Raw genomic sequence first — 16,173 nt, forward strand, 5'->3', positions numbered from 1 at the left:
CCATAAACGAGGAATTTTCATACAAAGCAACAAGTAAAGATATAAATTTATAACTGAAACCATAACGCAACATCTTAGACCACAACAAGTTCCTACAGACTCTGTCAAACGCAGAAGATAAATCAACAAAAAAAGCATACACCTTCCTCCGTTTCCGTAAAAAAGTTTTCTGAATAACCGTGTACAAAACAAAAATATTATCCAATGTGGAATAACTAGCTCGGAATCCCGCCTGATTCTCATGCAATATATTATTAACTTCTAACCACCGAATCAGTCTTCTATACAAAATAATACAAAACAATTTCGAAACACAAGATGATAGCCATATACCTCTATAATTACCAGGAACATCCTTCCTACCATTCTTAAAAATCGGAATTAGAATACTCGTCTTCCAAGACTCTGGTATTATCCCAGTATCAAAAATCTTTGAGAAAAGACACAGAAGATGTGGTCTCAGCATCTCAAAATTCCAAAATTCCATTGGGATCCCGTCAAAACCTGGCGCTTTATTTGGCTTATACCTCCTCAGAGCATCATTAAGCTCACCTGCAAAAAGTTCATGGTCCAAAAGTTCATCATACCAATTACTACAATAATTAAAAGTAGAAAAATCAACAAAATAAGGGTCCAAGGAACCAAATAAATTAAAAAAGTGATGAAACCAATCATCAATAGATATAAAGCAGAAATTACAAGACTTAGTCCGCTTAACATGTCGAAAATAATTCCAAAAAAGCCTATTATCTTTCCCAAAACAATTTTGAATTTTTCCAGCAAATAATTTTTTTTTTCGCAATGCAAAATCGCTTCACCAGACTTCGTAACATAACAAAACGCAAACGATCATTAGAATCATTACTCTTTCTAAAAGATCTCCAGGCTCTATTCCTGGCGCAAATTAACATCCTACAGTCCGAATCGAACCACGAAAAAGAATTCTTATGTCTCCTAATATTAAATCCACACTTACAAGCCAAATTAAAAAGAAGATTACTCAGGTCTTCCATTGAATCAAACCTATTCAAGATACACATTTCCTCCAAAGCCAACCTTAATTCATCCTTTCTAGATTCATCCCAGAACAATCTGTTAATCCTCTGCCTCTTCTCTAAAGAAACCGATCTATCATTGCCACAAGCCAGTCGTAAAATCAAAGGGTTATGGTCGGAATCCAAAAACTGACCCATCGTTAGAGAGAGAATATCTTTCCAAATTAACGGAGAAACTATAACCAAATCAATAACTGAACAACCACGACTAGAGATATAAGAATATTCACCCGCTTCATCACCTAAACATCTTCCATTACCAATAATCAAATCCAAATCATCACATAGATGAAGCAACTTTCTACCAAAAGAATCAATCACCAAGTCTTTCGAATTCCTATGCAAAGGACAAACAATACCAAAAGAGTTGCAAAAAGCGTCAGAGATTATATTCCCCAATCCAATCCTAGCATTAAAATCACCAGCAATCATTACATTCCTATCATGTAATATCAAACCAGTTAAAGTTTCAAAAATAGACTGCCAGTCATTTTCCCTAAAATAAACAAAACATACCAAAATATTACCAAGTTCGGCACCAAATTTAACAAGTATTAGATAGTTATCTTGATAAATAACAACGCAGGGAAAAGAGGATCTTATTGCCAATAACCAGCCTGCACAATAACGACCTCTCGTATGTAACTTAAAAGCCTTACCAAAATAGAGATTATAACCTTGCAAACAATCAGTTACGTCCGAATTTCTATTAGTAGAACCATACCAAGTTTCAGAAAGAAATATAATATCGTACTGCAATAGATACTTCCAAAAAAACTCAGGTTTATTAAACAAACCAGCACAATTCCAAATTAAAAAAGAAGTACCCCTATCCGGCAATTGCTAGGATGAGACAGGCTTAACCTGGTCACAGTCAACATCGTAAAAGTACTTCGTTCCATCAATAATAATTTTATCATAAACTATTTTTACCATTCGCGCTCCAGAAAGTTTTGACTGTCTACCGAAATCACGAAGCTTAAATCTAATATTTCTCAATCTAGGAGAAAAGTCATCATTTACATAGACACCATCCGGTTTTAATTCCAGAATTCGTTTCTTAAAGTTCATTTTTTCATAATAATCAACAAAAGTACAAATAATTAATCTAGGGGAATTAGCCTTTTTCTTTCCCACTCTCATTGCCCTACCAATCTTAATGTCGGGCATCTGTAAGACTCGCGTAGCAAATTCAACTACTTTCTCTTTCGTTTCTAGAAATGATTCGTCCCGTACCTCTTCCAGACCGGAAATGACAACATTATTTATACGACGTTGGTTATCCAAAAAATCAAGTTCCCGAGTAATATCATTAAACTTTCTCGTAACATTACTTTGATCGCTTAAACCACAATTTTTGTCAGCCAATTTTTCTAATATCTCTAATCTGGTATCTAAGTCACCCAAACCTTCATCCAAATTTTTTAACCATTCCGATACGTAATTTAATCTTGAAATAAGTTCGTCAACCTTAGAATTCATAGAAAAATGTAAACGCAACAGAACACGTATACCCTCTTCGAGGTTAAAATTTTCTCCTTCCAGAAGATATGCAAATTCTTCTTCCTCGCAACTCTTCAAAGATTTCTTTTTACTGCTGGTCTCTCCTTCCGTTAAACTCGGTGAAAACGACTTTCTTTTCGGATTAACTGCCATAATTGTAAAGACTTACCTATAAATAAAAATATATATTCCTAATATATACAAATTAATAATTAAGTATTAATTATATGTTTATAAGTTGTGTTAAATTTAAAAATACATCTATTATATTTTTCTCTTATATAATAGTGAAATAGGTTTACAATTAAGAATTATCTCTTTAAACATTAAATAATTTATTAAATATGTTCCCGATGAACCTATTTTTCAAAAATTTTATTTCTCATCTAAACTTTAATGGTCATTATCTATTTATGACTTAGAAGAAAAAATTTATAATGCAACAAATACTAAATAAAATTATTGAGTTTATTCGAAATGAGTCAGAATGAGAAATTTTCAACATTATGTATATTGATTTGCAAGTTTAACTTTCAATAAATTTAAAGAAAAAGAAATGTTTATTACAAATGTAATGTAATCATAACTTGTGTTTTGTATATTCAGTTCTAAATTGTTGATTTCCCAACATTTACAATAAAAATAATTTCTTCTTCGTCTTTTAAGAAATACGAGAGTGGATTAAATATAAAGGGATTTATTTTATGTTTTAAAATTATTTATTAAGAAATAGAAAAAATATTATGATTTATTTTTCTACATAGCTTCCTGCTATAGAAATACATTTTTCCCAGCAAGAAGGACGGTTTCTTATTCCAGTTGCAGTATCGTAGAATGAAGTTGGTTGCGTCAGGAGCCAATTGCGCACGAATTCCTCCACTCTTGCATCATCTTCGAATAACTGCCCTCCTATAGCTTCTTTAAGCGGCCCAAACAAACGAAAATCGCATGGCGATAGGTTCGGGCTGTAGGGAGGATGATCAAGTGCAGTCCAGTGCATTTCGTTAAGTTTTGAGACTGTTAGAGCCGCAGTATGGGGCGTGGCATTATCGGGGAGGAGAATGACATCTGGATCGCTTGACAGTTTCCATAACTTATTCCGACCTTCTCTGCAATTTCGCAAACTCCGATTCGTCTCTCCTCTTCAATAATGTCTCGAACCGCTAGAATGTTTTCGCTTGTGATGCTGGTCCGACGACGGCGATCGTGTTTTTGATTTTCCACTCGTGTCTATCCTCGAACTTTTTATGCCAGGCTAACACACGAGTCTTTGACCGTGTTTTATCCCCAAACTGTGCAGTCAATTTGCGAAAAATTTCTGTCGCGTTGACTCCTTCACGAGCAAGAAATTGTATGATTATGTATTACGCGACAGAGGGGTGCACCTGTTTCTCCGACATCGTTAGCACTACTGACGAATTGGTTGAAAGTATGAAACGATCGGTGTCCCTCACTTATAATGACCCTAGCCAATCAGACTAGACGCGCGGGCCCTGTACTGCCAACCTTACTTGCTCGGGAACAAAAATCCCGTTTATATTTGATTCACCCTCGTATATAAAATATTTAATTATTAATAATGTAAAATTTACTATGCCGCTTCTTTAAATTCCAAGATTTGAAAACAATAATAATTTATCTATTAATGTTATGATAACAAAATATTTTTTTTAATTATAATGAGTACAGGTAATTTTTCTAAAAAAATTAATTTATTTTTATATAAATCTCATTACTTTTTAATTAGAAAAATTTAATACATTTTAATGTGATAAAAGAAAACTACTAAATTATTTTTGTTCGCTTTGTTTAAGTGGATTCTTTTGATATTCAACTTTAGTCAATCATATAGATTTATGTCAAAATTGTAAATATCAATAAGATCTCTTCCCTGAAAAGATAATTCAGTAATTCAATTTAATTCTATTAATAAAATAAGGAAAACAGAAACTGTGTGTATATACTGATTTTGAATGTTTAACAAGAACAATCCAAACTTACCGTGTACAAGTGCCATACTGGGGGAAGAATTGGTATGTTATATACGTTTAAATATTTATATAACTTGTCGGTAAAAACGCTGTATACATTATTTTATATTATTTTAGTTGACTGATGAGGGGCATAAGGCCCGAAACGTGTACCGTATCAACTAAATAAAGGTGGAAAAAGCCAAGTGGTTGTTATTAACACAAATTTGTGTTTGATACTTCGAAGAATAATACAACACGGTTTCACAAAAATCAAGAACAATACAATCAATACATTTAAGTAATACTCAAAGTTTCAGCTCAGCAACTCAAATCCATGTTCCTATACGTTATTTAATGGTAATTGTTGACAACGAAATTAATATAATACTTCAAAAGTTTTATTGTGGAAAAAATGATATTACAGATTTTTATTAAATTAAAATTAAAATATAAAATATTATTCTAATATATGAAAAGAAATATCCCAATAAAAAAAATTTGATGAAAGAAATTGTAAAAGAAGATTAATGTTTTTATGTAAAAATATTTTACATTAGAAATTATAGTTGGTGATAATTGACACAAGTTTAGTTTTAGAATCCTTAGACGTTACTTGCTAACGTTTGACAATTGCGAAGATGATGTTTTCGAGGCGTTCGTGATCGTTGAAAAAGAAATTCGAGACAGTTAAGTGCTCAAAACAAACAACACTAAACGAATTTTTCAGTTTTTCATCTACAGAGTATGTAAATAGAGGACACAATGTATTGTAAGCCTACACTACTGTGTTTTCCTAACTGTAGTTTTCTGGTTATTTTTCAACTTCGCTTTAGTCGTCACATCGGATAACTGGACACATTTTCACTTCCCCTTCGGGTGTCGACTTATGCGGAGTCGACTGTAGTTATTAATTCTTAAATTTAAGTTTATCTAAATCTAATTCTATCAAGTTTTTATTTTTCAATCTTTTAATAATTTTTTAAAAAAACAGCAGTGGCGTGCCGTCATTGGAAGCGATAGAAGCGCCGATTCCACCTTCCAATGACCTTCCCTTGTATTTTATACAATATAAATTTTCATATTTTAACGTACTTTGAATTAATTAAAATGAATATTTTATTATAACTGCATTATGTATCTTTTACAAATTTCTATACTACATGTGAAAAAAAACGATAAGATCGCTATTGTATATTCGAATAATTCAGTGGCAAAAGGAATGTCGAAACCGGGTCAGTCTCCAATCAGCCAGATTATATAGGCATTAGCACATGCGGTTTACAGAGAACCAACCTCACCCGATTTAGCTGGTAGAAGCGACACACGCGTACGGAGTCCAACTTTATAACCCGGACCGGTTCTGAGCTGTTAGCCGCCTGCCTGTCAACTTCCAAGCAGCCAGATTATAGGCATTGGCGCATGCGCTCTACAGAGCACCAACGTCACGGTTTTGCTAATAGAAGCGACACACGCGTAAAGAGTACGCGACTTTATATCCCGGAGCGGTTGTGGGCTGTTAGCCGCCTGCTAGATATTCGGCCACCCTCGCCCAATTATGTGAATCACGAGCAGACTAGATCAACGGCGGGCAACCCGCGGGCCAGCTACGGCTGGCGAAAAGTTTTTATTCCAGCCCGCGAGATCTTTAATAGATTATTAAATTGGAAAAATAACTATTAATTAGTTATTTTTCCAATTCTTTGTAATTTTCGAAAACGATAAAAAAATAAATGTAGTAATTAACTTTTTATTTATTTATTTCACATTTGCAGACTAAAAAAATTACGAGTCACAAAAAGGCGTCAATTAACTACTACGGCCCGCAGAAAAAACGTAAAATTTATTCTGGGCAATGATATAAAAAGGGTTGCCCACCCTAGACTGCATTTATAACAACCCAACCGATAGGAGTTTACTGGCACGTTTTTATGATAGTTCCGTATAGTTGACAGGAGTTTAAAAAAACTCCATTAAAATATTTGATATATTTATTCTGCGTTTATTCCGCTCTCCCATCTTATATTACTTACGGATTTCGATGTTAAACCGGTGATATTACCATTTAGTATGTCCCATCTGTAAGGGGATACAGAAAAAACGTGTACAATTCTAGTACAATGTTAAAAATTAACTGTTACTTTGGCAGCATCATTTACAACCAAATTTAATGAATGAGACGTACAGTACATACAATGGTACAAAAAAAGCTCTAGAATTTATTTTCCTTAAATTTACGATTTATATATCCGTTGTCATAAATATTTGTCTTTCCACTGTTTTCTCAAGACTACAGATATTCAGGTACAAAGTAACTGGTTTCGACTTATTTCTACTTAAGAAGTGACTAAATAATTAAGAGATTAGGGAATGGGGACATAAATAAAATCCTGTTGAAAGAGCCAGAATTTTACTTCAACAAAAGCTTAACAGAACCAATCACTCGCTCAGTACAGTGGAAAACTGATTTCCGTGTACACCCGGTATTAAAACGAATTAGTTAGAAAACGAATGACTATTAAGTTTAACATAGTTAGATTTTTACAGCTACAGTGAAAACGTTTAAAATTTACAACAGCCCCGTGGCGTCCTTTGAGATATACTAGTGACGCGACAAAAGAGGCATTTGACATCGACCGGTATCGGCACCCTCGGGATTTGGCACGCACACACTCACTACACACCTACCTGGACCGGCACTAGTTCCATCCATTAGCTACTCGTATCAAAATATTTGACTAAGTGGATTGTTTTAAGATTTAAAAAGTAAAGAATATTTTATGTTATTTTTATGTACGTTTCTTTACAAAGCTATATTTTAATTATAATTTTCTTTAAAAGTATATTAATACAATCGAACAATACATTGTACCAGGTATGTATATCCATCGCACATTTTATTTCACCGAGTAAGTTTTTATAATTTATTTTTAATTTTAGCCCTTATATCGTGGCTAGCGATTCGGAATGTAATTGTGATAGTAAAAATACATTTAGAGAAGTCTACAGTTTTTACTGGCTTATCGAACAAATGAATACGAATGGACCCTAGACCAGTGATTCTTAACAGGGGGCCGCAGCTCCTGGGAATCCGTAAGAAGTTTGCCGGGGGTCGCCAAATTATGCAAAATTTCCTTCGGAATATAATAAAAAGAAAATTGATGTATAATCCGAATATCGTATTGAAAAGTTAAATAAGTAAGATAAAGTTTTCCTATTTAGTTTTTATTTATTTATTTTGTATTTCTTCCTACATACAACTTTGTTAGTACAGAAGAAATAAATGTAAATATGCTACTTACACCGCAGTATTTACTTCTTTTATTCCAAAGCAATTTTAAGAAACTATTAATGCTTGGAATTTTAAAAATAATTAGGAAAAATAGTAGGCTTTGAAAATTTAAATATTTTTGCAAAAGTCATGCAAAATCCTTACCACAAGTGGGCGTTTTAGTTTTAGTTTAGTTTTGGCATCGACATTGGATCGATTTATCGACGTGTTTCTTATTTTATTTTCTGTTAAAAATTAATGAGTTTTCGTGTTTAATTGTGAAGTTTGAATGTTATTTAAATAGATAATGAAATAATAAAGTTATGATTTACATTTATTATATAAAAAATAAAGCAATAATAAAAAAATCAATTTATTATAGATAAATTATCAAATTATCAAATATAAATTATTATTAAAAAATGGGGGTCACAAAAAAATTATGAAATATTTGGTGGGCGGTGAGTATAAAAAGGTTAAGAACCACTGCCCTAGACCATCACTGACGCGCAATTAACTGATTGCCCCTGAAAGTCGGCTTCTTACAGAAACACAGCTTCCCTGTCATCAAATGTCACGGCACGCCACTGAAAAACAGTAAGATTGATATTTATTAAAACAGAAAGAAATGTTTTATTATAATTATTGTAATGATTGACAAGTATTATACGAAACAAAATTACCTTCAAAAAAATATTTTTTAATGAAGTAACTAATTCTCTTGTAAGTGATGATAAATATGACCATGCTCAACTAGTTTAGAAAAAATTTAAATGTAAATTTTATACAGATTATTTAAAATTTTATCAGAATTTAGACGCTTTATCTTAGAAGACGTATTTACTGATTTTCGTAATTTCGCAATAAATTATTTTGAATTAAATCCAGTTTATTTCATTTCATCTCTTCGCCTGTCATTTCTTGTGAGACTTAAAATGAAAATGTAAAATTAGAATTATTACAAGCTGTTGACATGTACTTATTTTGTAAATAATCTATTCGGGGTGGTTCAAAACTGTATCTAGCGAAGTGTCCTTTCTTTTGGTATCTAAAACATCGGCCTCTGTAGGCATCGATCTATTTCATAAAGAATCTTTCCTGTTTTTCGTTTTACTTGATGTTTGTTGAAGATTTTTACCGATTCATTCTGTTATTTATCATTGTTTATTATTTGGCTGTTTCTTTTACTTTTATGCCATATTTCTTTGCTTTCGCATTTTTCACTTGTATCTGTGAGCAAGTTGCACTATTTGCTGTAGTTGACTTACTGTTTTAATATTATGCATTGCAATGTTTATTGCGTGATGTTTGTTACGTATTGTTGACAATGTAATCTATTTCATCAGTTTCTGTAACTCAAAATGGACAATTTATACTTGGAAATCTTAGCTTTACATAAATGTACTCAGTCAGTGCGTCCAAATTCTTTGTGAATATTCTCCTTCCCCTGTTCTCTTGTTGTACAGTTTCTTCCTGTTGTTTTGTGCTAGTCTTTTGCTGCTGCATGTAAACAATTACATCCACAAATAACATAGCTGGGGTGCAAGATTTTGTTGCTATTTTCATATCCTACTGAATCAATCCATTCATCCACACTCTTCTTATTTGTTTCACTAAACTCCTGCCTCCATCGACCTTGATAAATCGTATTCTTGTTGACTATGAACACAATATAGTGCTTATGACGATCAATTGGCTTTTCTTCTCCCTGTTATTTAGTTGAGACTAGCATTACGTGCGTAAGTAGCTCGTTTCGGGCCTAATATGCCCCTCTTCAGTCAACTAAATATTAGGACGACGACACTTTACAACTAATGTTAAAAACGTTGGTTTTAAAAACTTTTTAACTTTAAAGCTTTCTACTTTAAAACTTCGACTCACAACAAATGAGCTACATACGCACGGAATGCTTGTCTCAACTAAATAACAGGGAGAAGAAAAAACCAAGTGATCGTCGTAAGCACCATATTGTGTTCATAGTCAACAAGAATCAAGCACGACACGGTTTCAAGTCATTAATTAAATCGTATTCTGTTTGCACTTCAACTGTGGTAAATGTCGTCGTTACGGTTTCATTATACTTGCTTATTTATCAGGTGCATCGTTGATTGCATTAATTGTAACACCATATCGTTTTGGTTAACTGTTTTTCGATATTCATTCTGTAACGTTTGTTTATGAACGTCACCGTCGACTAGTGTAATCAAATTACTTCGTTCATTTCTAAATTCTCAGCACTTTTTGCTCTGCGAATCACGTTACTTTTTGACTTCATTTTTTTTTTCGATAATGTTTCGTAGTTCAGTTACTTTGTTACCTTCAAGTATTTCCTACTCACATTAGATAAGTATTACTTCTTGTACCTGTACATTCCATCTGTTTGTTAGTTAATTTACGTCAACGCAACACTTGGTCGATCTGCCTACAGGGGGGATTCTTCCTGGGAGATCTTTTTAATAATAACTGGCTCTTATTCAGGAGTCACAGACTTGGAGAATCCGGAAACTCCACGTTGCCACCCTGGTTTGGCAAAATTTTAAATCATATAATCAAAGTAATATTATTATTGAACTATTGTATAAGTAGATGAACGAGATGTCTTTATTTAAAACTTATGTAATTCTTAACACAATTTTATTCAAAAGAATAATGAATAATTTAATAGTTGAAGAGTCCTCGTTTTCCCGATTGACCGGAGCTTCGCCAGGCACAGGCTCTTTTAATCAAAAATAGAAATAAATGTACACGTTTCTGAAATTGAATAACATGAAAAGTGCATCTTACACAATCCGATTATTTTTTTGAACTCAGTCGACCTGTTTGGTTTGATTGTAGACTTGCAACAATAAAATTAATATAGGCTATGGTTATAGTTCTTAATTCAAACACTTCTATAGATAAAGCTTTCCCAATGTTTGTAAAAAAGTTCATTTTTCAATGAATTTGATGAAATTGTCAGTTTATCTAGAAAACCGTTATACATGTGGAGTATTACTTCTTGTACCTGTACATTCCATCTGTTTGTTATTTCTTGCTTGCAAAACATCAAAACTTTTTCTTACAATTTTTTCTTGCTTGCAAAACATCAAAACTGCTGAAAAAAATAGGCTGAGTGATTCCCATTTAACTAACATTCTTAGAATCAAGTAACTAACATCTTATTCGTTGCCCAGGGAGTTTATTAAAAACGAACGTTTTCGATCTACTCTATACATCATCTTCAGGTTGAAACAAAAATGTTGTTAGAGGCCCTTGTATCGCCCTTGTCCTCGGCCCTTGTTTAGAGGCCCTTGTATCGCCCTTGTCCTCGGCCCTTGTTTAGAGGCCCTTGTATCGCCTATCTCAAATTTTTAAACAATGCCAGCAATTATATTTCTCCTGTAACCCAAGGTTTTTGCCAAGGTATCAGGAAAAGATCAAACGTTACGGTACTGGATGGGGTAGGCCTCCGGCATCTATGGCGGAGGCCTACCCTCAGCAGTTCGCCATTAAAAAACTTAAAAGCTTACAAGTAGTTCATGAATTGCGCAATGATCCGCAATCTCGTTATGGGAACCTTAACGATTATTATTATTTGTTAACGGATTATGGCTTATAATAGTATTTAAGAATTGTTTGTTATTTATTTTTACATTTATGTATTTTTACGCTTTAATTTTTACTATAATTAGTTGCTACGTTGTCGGTATTTATCTATTTTTGAATTTGAATTTGGTGTTCTATTCTGTAGTAGTTATTTCAAATTCGACTGTTTCAACCTGAAGATGATGTATGGAGTAGATCAAAAACGTTCGTTTTTAATAAACTCCCTGGGCAACGAATAAGATGTTAGTTACTTGATTAATTAATTTGCTGAGTACGTTTCTGTTCAATAACATTGTTAGAATTTAGACTTGTACAATAAACGCATATATTGACAATATAAAAAAGCAATGTAAAAAATCGCATTGAATTCGTTTATATTTTGTGTGAGTATAATTGACAAGACTATGTCTTGTTTATAAAATCGTACTGCCTGCCGTCTTATCAGCTTAGAGGTATGAAGGAGTACATGTAAGGAGTTGAGATTTGGCACAGAGTATTAGGTGCCTAAATCATGCGCGCGTAAAAAAACCAGACTCTTAGGTAGTCAGGGGACCGAGAACCGAAACACAATAAAATACAAAATGGTGACGCTCTCTACAAACAGGCAGTAGTGCGAGATTTGCGCATGTGTTGCACGTTGGGAAGTTCGAAAAGCAAATGTTGAAAAATCGAATTTTGACAAACGAATCTGAAAAAAAATCTACTTATTTGTCTTATGTTATTTCCCACATATTTCTGGTCGCCACATGCTAACCTCAACCGATTGACTGGAGATATCTTGTTTCATCATCGGAACCTTATGAAACCAGATGGAACGTCGGTATAATTTTATATAGAGTACCTAGATTATCGGAGTAGCGACAATGGGTTGTCAAATTTTCTATTGGTTAGTTGTATCACGTGGTTAAAATCCGCCATGTTCTGTCAAAAATTTCGCGTGGCTCTGTGTATTTTAAATGGTAAGTTTTCTGTAAAGTTGTTTATAAAAAAATCTAGAAGCTTTTGAACACATTTGACAACAGATCGGCATGAATTCGCTATATTTTTATGTTTACGTTCATATTTAAGCTTCAATCTAAGGCAACAAATGAAAAAAATCGATAGTTAGGGTATCTGTTTACATTAGATCCGATATCCGCTTAAGCGATGGTATTAATATAAATATATATATATATTATATAATAATTAGTGTAAGGTAGCAAAATATAACCAAAATTTTATTTTTTACTAATTTTACTAGAAATTATTACTTCTTAGAAAACCGTCTATCTACGAATATGTATGTTCAAAGAACATTTTGTGTTCAACTAAGCATAAATTGTTATAATTTGCATGTTTTTTTTTTTTTTTTTCTAGAATAACTTAATAATTAGTGTACCAGCGAAGGAAGCTTATCTGATTGGAGTACTGTAATAATCATGTTGTAGCAGCTGTACTGTAGTTTTGTTCTAACATAATAAATTATATAGATGAAAGAAAAATAGTCAGAAACCTTAAACATATAAAAATATTGCTATAGAAATGTATTATTTATAATAAAACTAAACATTTACATGTACTGTAGTACCTAAAAAATTAGTTAGTTATCCTGCTAAAAACAAATGTAATTCTATTACTTGTAAGACTTTTTTAATAAAACATTTTAAAAATAATCTTTTATTAATCTAGCACTATGTTGATTATATTTAAGTTTTTAAATCCAAAATAATATATTAAAATACAAAAATGATATTTAATATTTTTGTCAGCAGATATATAGAAAAAAATGATATTTTGTCATAGAATCTGTAATATAAAAGCGGTAAGTAAAATATTTCTGTTTTTTTATTCTATACATAGATCGATAAATCTAACACTAGTTTCTTTTCAGTATTCAATAAAATATTTTTTTTAAAACTTTTAAAATAATCTTATATTAAACTAGAGCTACATTGATTACATTTAATTTTTTTAAATAAATTTAATCCAATATTACATTGGTTACATTTAATTTTTATATTAGACGGTAGACGACCAAAACGGAAATTATTCATTACAAAAGATTTAACGTAAACGTGGTTAAACAATTTTGTGAAAGGATGCAATTCTCTTAAATCTTGATTTCTTGATATTTTATAGAGGAAAAATAGACAAAAGTATCCGCAGACAGGACTATACGGTCCCTGTAAAGCCCAACGATTCCAATATATTCGATCACTATTTCGACGAATAAATCTTATAATTGATGGGATGTTCGGAGGTAGTCCGTAGGAATCAAAATAATAACAGGTAAAATTTTTAAAATAAATTGCGATCCAATGTTGTCTCGGCTTTCGACTGTTCTCAGTGTTAACTATAAATCATCGCTTTCTTCCGATTTCTTGAAACAATAAATCCGATGGATAAACTCCTCTAAATGTCTTGCTAATTTCCAGATCTCCTAATGCTAGTTTCCATAAAGAAATTGTATCCATTTTCTTAGAAGTCGACATAATATTCCGAGATCGATCGATTTCTATTGTATTACGATATTCTAAAAAGCACACGATGTTAACTGTTTCGGGTAAAGATCTTTAAAAATTTAAATCAATACTAATGTTCCCCTGTGTTAAAACATCTGTGTGGTTTTCTGACGCCGCCTTATCAGGAATTAAATCAAACACGCGAAACATATATCATTGGGCGTAATCGGAATAGGATATATTAGCATATTTTCCATAGGGAATTTCACCCATCTCTTCGAATAATGTTGCATAACTTCAAGCATAACTTTTTTCATCGAAATCAGGAGTATATGGCGTAGAAGGGATTAAAATTGAATCCTTTATAACAGAAATATAATTTAAATCGAAATTTTCAAAATTGAAAGGATTTAAATCGAACTGTCCATTAAACGCATTATTACGAACTAATCCAATTATAATTCTTTTTGGGATTTGACAAATTATTGCATTTGAAATATTTGAACTTAAAATACGTTTACTTAAAGTAAATTCTTTAATATCAACTCGTCGATAAGGCATTTTAATTACAGAATTTTCTAAGGCCATTTCCATTTTAATTAAAATGCTAGGACTAACTTCTACTTTGTTTACTTTTAATGTAATATTCTTTAATCGAATCTGATAATTATTGTCGGTTGCCATTAGAGCAAAAGCATCTTTTGATCATTCCAATTTGATTCTAACATCAATTCCATTTATCAATAATTTAGGTAAATTAATAAAATCGAAATGAAGTCGTCCATTTAGATCCAATACTTGGCTTTTACTACTTTTCTTAAACCTAGTGATTAATCCTTTATTCATAGCATCTTTAATCGGATCGGTTTCGTTTAAAAATCCAGCAGTATCTTTGTAGAAAAAAAAACTTGTTAAAAAAGTTTTTTGCGCTTCTTTAGATGAAAATAACAGAGCTTCAATTATTGCTTTATATGCATAGTTTACATGCGACGATACTTATTTTTCGTTAAACCATACGGCACACTGTGAAAACATACTATGCAATAAATCATTTACCGGAATAACGAGATCAGTATCCAATGTAGATGTTCCATCTCGTTTAGTAATAGATAACTGAGCATTAATCGAAATGCTGCTCAAATGTATTAAGCTTTCACCCGAACCAGGTATTAGAAATTCTATAAGAGATTTTTGATCGGTGATAGTGGCAATAGGGTAAAGAATACTAGATATGGTATTCTCTATGGCTAACTGTGTGGGAATAGTTTTAAAGAAATCCAATTCAAATTTCAGACAAGGACATGAAAATTCATCCATTACGAGAAAATATCGACTTCTTTCCTCCTCAATATTCTTTCGTTTTACATGTTTTCTTCGACGTTTTCGTTTTTTACATGATCCGCTTTGAACTTTTTGAATGACGTCATCTTTTTTTTCTATTCCCATTGATTTAATCCGCGATAGTGCAGCATCTTTTAACGATTTCCCACTGAGTAAATTCATTCCAATGTCTTTTGCTACATTTAATGCTTTCTTTCCAATATATTTTCCGGCATCTTTTAAAATTGGTATTGCTTGTCTAAACACGTCTCCAAAAAATCCATAACCGCGTTGGATCGGTCGACTTTTAAAATATTGACTTCTTCCTGATTGGAAAAAACGGAGTTGTTGATATATAGGATCTGACTAAAAATCTCTGTCGAAATAAAGGATCGGGATTAAAAATCCCGATCCTTCCGGTTTAAGCTTCCTTTTATTAAATAAATGAAAACGGATTTATATTTCGTGAAATCAGGTTTTTATACTCGTCGAAAACAATACCAAAAGCGATTTTCCAGAAGTAGAAATTATGTTTTCACCAGTCGCTAATCGTATGTCTATAAAAATAGTCTAGATGTGATTTGTTCGAACCGGGAAAAATATTGGAGTTATATAAATTTTATCAATTTGTTTATCTTTTTCTCTCATGACTGGAATTACTGGAAACAATGGAGCAGTAGTATCGCCTACGTGATGGGATTCCATTATATTAGAATATACAAATATTTCCGTTATTCCTGCATTTAATTCTAGAGGATAGGTCCCTATAAATTCTCCTTCAGGATATTCTGATCGATGGAATCCTAATATATCTTTTAATTGTCTATTAAATTTTATGGATGTTTCCTGTGAAACTTTCAATAATAATTTTTTATCTGGAAGTGTTTTAAAACTTATTATTTGAAATGATTTAAGAAATTTTTTTGTTCCATATAATTCACTTGGTATTTGTATCGTATTTTCAACATTTTCGCTTCTTATTTCTTCTATATATCTATTTTTCTCGATTAAAGATGCATATTTAACTG

This window comes from Centruroides vittatus, unplaced genomic scaffold (assembly GCF_030686945.1).
Source record: "Centruroides vittatus isolate TY-2023 unplaced genomic scaffold, ASM3068694v2 contig_390, whole genome shotgun sequence".
NCBI lineage: Eukaryota > Metazoa > Arthropoda > Arachnida > Scorpiones > Buthidae > Centruroides > Centruroides vittatus.